A 6,079-nucleotide genomic window follows, 5' to 3' on the forward strand; every position below is an offset into this window, starting at 1 on the left:
CTCTCACAAAGCAAAATATGGAAATTAATAACACATCTTCTAACTCTAATAAGAGAAAAGAACCTTCAGAAATGAACCAAACGTATCTTTGGCATCTAAGGCTTGGTCATATTAACTTAACTAGGATTCAAAAGCTTGTAGCCGATAGACTCTTGGGTTCATTAGAGTTGGAAAACTTTCTAACATGTGAATCCTACTTGGAAGGTAAAATGACCAAGAGACCTTTTAAGGCCAAGGGGTATAGAGCCAAAGATGCGTTAGAACTGGTTCATTCTGATTTGTGTGGTCCTATGTCTATCCAGGTAAGAGGTGGTTATGAATACTCCGTCTCCTTTATATACGATTATTCAATATACGGATACATTTACCTAATGCGCCGCAAGTCTGAATGCTTTGACAAGTTCAAAGAATATAGGACTGATGTGGAGAAACGTCTTGGTAAAAGTATCAAGACACTACGGTTTGACCATAGTGCCGAATACTTCTTTGGAGAGTTTAGGAATTACTTATCAGAAGTCGGGATTCAATCCCAATTGTCTGCACCTGGTACACCCCAACAGAATGGTATGGCAGAACGAAGGAATAGGACTCTTATGGAAATGGTTAGAACGATGATTAGTTATTCAGAATTACCAAATTTGTTTTGGGGATATGCTTTAGAAATAGCAGTGTACATTCTGAATATGGTACCTTCTAAAATAGTTCCTTCTACTCCCATGGAATTATGGAATGAGCGTAAGCCTAGTCTGAATCATATCCGGATATGGGGTAGTCCAGCACATGTGTTGAAGGGAGATACTGACAAGTTGGAATCACGTACAGAAGTTTGTCTGTTTGTGGGATATCCTAAGGGAACGAAAGGTGGTTTGTTTTATAATCCTAAAAATTAGAAGATCATTGTTAGCACCAATGCTCAATTTTTAGAAGAAGATTATGTAATGAACCATAAGCTCATGAGTGAAATAGTTCTAGAAGAAATAAGAGAGGACACGTCTACTTTAGTACCAATAGTACAAGATAAAGTACCACTAGAAACTACAATACGTGTCACACAGGATACACAACCAAAGACAGTGCCTCGTCGTAGTAGGAGGGTTGTAAGGCAACCTGAGAGATTCATGTTTTTGGGAGAGTCTTCGGACTTGATCCCGGGTAAACATGAACATGATCCCCGAACATATGACGAAGCACTCCAAGATATAGATGCAGTATCTTGGCAAAAGGTAATGAATTCTGAAATAGAATCTATGTATTCTAATAAGGTCTGGGAGCTTGTAGAACCACCTGATGGTATAAAAGTCGTTGGATGTAAGTGGATCTACAAAAGGAAAAGAGGGACAGACGGGAAGGTAGAAACCTTTAAAGAAAGGCTTGTTGCGAAAGGGTATACTCAGAAAGAGGGAATCGATTATGAGGAGACTTTTTCACCGGTAGCCATGCTTAAGTCTATCCGGATACTCTTATCCATTGCCACTCATATGGATTATGAGATTTGGCAAATGGATGTCAAGACAACTTTCCTTAATGGAAGTCTTGAAGAAAACAACCATATGAAGCAACCAGAAGGGTTCATTGAAAAGGGCAAAGAGCATCTAGTGTGCAAGCTTAATCGGTCCATTTATGGACTGAAGTAAGCTTCAAGATCTTGGAACATCCGGTTTAACGAAGTAATCCAGTCATATGGATTTATTCAATGTCCGGATGAGTCTTGTGTATACAAGAAGTGTAACGGAAACGTGGTGGTATTTATTGTACTATACATAGATGATATTTTGTTAATTGACAACAATGTCAAGGTATTATCGGACGTAAGGGTATGGTTGTCCAAATAATTTGATATGAAAAACTTAGGAGAATGTGCACACATTCTTGGGATCAAAGTTATAAGGGATCGCAAGAAAAGAATGTTGTGTCTATCCCAAGCTTTATATATAGATACAATCCTTGCTCGTTTTAGCATGTAAAACTCCAAGAAAGGTTTCTTACCTTTTAGGCATGGAGTAACCTTATCTAAAGAGATGTCTCCGAAGACATCAAAGGAGATAGAGGATATGAAGGCAATTCCTTATGCTTCGGCTGTAGGAAGCCTTATGTATGCAATGCTGTGTACGAGACCTGATATCTATTTTGTCGTGGGCATGGTTAGCAGATATCAGAGTAACCCTAGACAAGGACACTGGACTGCTGTAAAGCATATATTGAAGTACCTGAGAAGGACTAGAGATTATATGCTAGTCTACCAAGCAGACGATTTGCTCCCTGTGAGTTACACGGATTCAGATTTCCAATCAGATAGGGACAATAGCAAGTCTACGTCAGGCTATGTGTTTACTCTAGGAGGTGGACCCATTGAATGGAGGAGTGTTGAGCAGAAATATGTCTCGGACTCAACCATGGAAGCTGAGTATGTGGCAGCCTCTGAGGCAGCCAAAGAAGTTGTATGGTTTAGGAACTTTCTAATGGACTTAGATGTGATTCCTGGTTTGCCCAAGATCATCACAATTTATTGTGATAATAGCGGTGCAGTTGCAAACTAGAAGGAACCACGAGCCCATAAGGCAAGTAAACATACAGAGCGCAAGTACCACCTAATACGAGACATCGTCAAGCGAGGAGAAGTTGTCGTCACCAAGATTGCATCAGTAGATAACCTGGCAGATCCTTTCACTAAGGCCCTTCCGACAAAAGCTTTTGATCGGCATGTGGAGGGGATGGGAATCAGATGTATGGCAACAGATATGGCAGCTTAGTCTTTTAGTATAAGTGGGAGATTATTAGAGTGTATACTAAAAGCCTAGCTTTTGTAAACATTTATTTTTGAAATAAAGAATCACATTAGTCAATATCTGCATTTATTTGTTAAATATAATTGTTTAATTAATTTATATAGTAGATAACATGGAGTGTGGTGTCACACTTAGAAGATCATGTTGTCGGTTCTTTATAAATTATAAATAGTTGCTCGCGACTAAGATGGAAAGGAACAAACCATTAGAATAGTTGTAGTGTAATTAAGTATTAGTTTATCTTGACTAATAAATTACACTGATACACTCTAAGTGTATTGAGTAGGACCATTTAGGTAAGTTCTTTTTGTACTGACTTGTAAAAGAACTAGACCTTAGTTATTATGAAAGTGTGTGCTCTTAATCCTAATATAATAACAAGCACATATATTTAATATTTATTTCTTTGACTTATCAAAGGGTGAGGTTTAGCTCGATAAATCAATATGTCTGAAAAGTTGGGAAATGATATTACTTATAGTGTGTGTTGTTGATTATAGAAGGAATCTATGTCCTAGTTATCTAGGTGAGAATGTCCCCAAGAGGAGCTCATAAGGATTGTCATGTTAAACCCTGCAGGTGGACTTAGTCCGACATGACAATGAAGTTGAGTGGTACTACTCTTGGAGCTAGATATTAATTAAGTGAGTTGTCAGTAACTTACTTAATTAGTGGGCATTCGTTATCTTAAACATAGGGAGACTAACACACTCATCATAAGAAGGAGTCCATAATGTAATTTGGGATTGGTGCGGTAGTGTGATAATAACTCTCTAGTGGAATGAGTTATTATCGATGAACTTGAGTTGTGTGTTCGGGGCAAGCACAGGATACTCAAGCTCATCGGAAGGCCAAAACCAATTTCTCCACTAGGTCCCTGTCGTAGCCTCATTAAAGCCTCAAGTTCATCCAAATATAAGTCCATCTTGGTGTCCAAGAAGGGGGTCGGTCCAATACTTGGTGACCAAGCAAAAGTCGACCACATCCTCTTCCATGGGGGCTGGCCCTATTGTTTGATGAACAAACTAGTAGGGGTGGCCACATTAATCAAACAAGGAGGGTTGTTTTGAATTTTTAAAATCTTCTCTTTGTAGAAAATTATAAGTTTTAAAAGAGATATTTTAATTTTAAAAAACTTTCCTTATGTAACGCCCGCACCCCCCTCCTGCTTAGTGAGGGCGGGGTTACCTTCTATTATACATAACGTACGTACAAAATAGTTTTTTATGATTTTTCTTTTTAAAACAGTGGAAGTAATTGTTCATTTAAATCACAACTAATCATACCAATATGCTCAGCATAATTATAAAATTAAAGAATCATAATTATCCATTCCTAACATAAGCGTAAGTAAAAGTGGTCATGCAAGTCATCAACATAAAATAAACATATTTCATATCATTCCTAAGTTCACATAAGCAGGTCATTTATTTTCTTTAGCCAAGCCACCACCACACACATCTCTTGCCCCTCCTGCTGCTCCTTTAGTTTATCCATCCTTTACCTTTATCTGTGGTACAAGGAAAGTAAGCTATGAGCACACAAGGCTCAGTAAGATCCTTTCCTACTCACAAAAACCGTACATATCATATAAGAGTAATCATATCACATATCATAGCATGAATGAAACTCATATCATAGCATAAATGAAAATCATATCATGGCATAAAAATAACAATCATATCATAGCATAAAGTGAGCATCATATCTTGGCATAAACTTATCATATCATAGCATAAAGTAGGCATCATATCAAGGCATAAACTTATCATGGCATAAATGACAATCATATCATAACGTAAAGTAAGCATCATAACATATCATGTCATATCATAAAAATAAGCATCATGACATATCATATCATAGCATAAAGAACATCCTATCATAGCATGTGAGTAAGAGTCATATCATATCATTCCATATCATAAACATATATGCAAGATGTCCTTTAAATCATGGGTGATGTCATGTGCAAGATGCTTTTCAAAACATGTTTCATGTCATGTGCAAAATGTCTTAAAAACAATATCATATAGTACTTAAAAATAATCTCAACATGAGGGGGTCCGGCTTAGTACCACATACATATATAAATGTGCGCATCCTAAGTAGACTCAAGGTAGCTAGTCTTGAACCTACTAGGAAACTAGGCTCGAAACTCGACCTAGGGGCACGTAAGGATCCCACCCTTTACTAGGCCCGTTTCTTAGTCCATCGACCTAGGGGCGCATAAGGAGCCCACCCTTTTGGTACAAGCCATACAAAGTAAAATATTATGTCATATACATATCATAGCATAGCATATCATGTTCATGTCATTCATAGCATATCATATACATGTCATTCATAGCATATCATATTCATGTCATTCATAGCATATCATATTCATGTCATTCATAGCATATCATGTTCATGTCATTCATAGCATATCATATTCATGTCATTCATAGCATATCATAACATAGAGAGTTCTCTTAGTCCCACTTGATAGAGAAGCAACTCTTAGGCCTTTCACTTAGCTTGTCATAAAGAGTGCTCTTAGTCCCAACAATAGGGAAGCATCTCTTAGGCCTTTTCTTTTCATTTCATAAAGCATACATACTTGAGCATATAGCACATCATAGGAGACATTTTCATGCATGATTCATAAGCATACATAAATGAGCATTTAACATATCATGGAAAACATAAGAATGCATGGATCATAAGTTAGCATCTCCTAATTCATATCATGGCAAAGTGAAGCACATAAAGAGTCATAATTGGGTCTCAAACATCAATCTACTAAGGGTGGCCGAAACATGCAAGGGTTCTTCTAGATTGCAAGCAATCATAAAAGCATATGAACCTTAAATCAATTTCATAACATTTATCATAAGGAACATCATAAGCATATTAAATTTAGGTTCTAAGCTTCCTAGGTCTAAACTTCATAATGTAGCCGAAACATGCAAGGCCTAGATCTAGATTACAATTAGCATATCAACATATGAACCCTAACAATTTTCATAACATTTATTATAAGCAACAACATGAGCATATTGAGTTTAGGTTTCAAGCTTCCTAGGTCTACAAACTATAAGTGGCTGAATGTCATAAGGTGTGGAGCTAGGTTCTCAACCAAATACAAGCATGAGAATATCATGTTAATTTCATATCATATCATAGGGAAAAACATGAGCATGTTAGAGTTGAGTTTAAGCTTGTCTAAGCCTTAAATTCTATCTTGGCCGAAAGTTTGAAATGTGGAAATCTAGTTCTAAACCACATGAAATCAAGTTATCTTCATATCA

This window comes from Zingiber officinale, chromosome 10B (assembly GCF_018446385.1).
Source record: "Zingiber officinale cultivar Zhangliang chromosome 10B, Zo_v1.1, whole genome shotgun sequence".
Classification (NCBI taxonomy): Eukaryota; Viridiplantae; Streptophyta; class Magnoliopsida; order Zingiberales; family Zingiberaceae; genus Zingiber; species Zingiber officinale.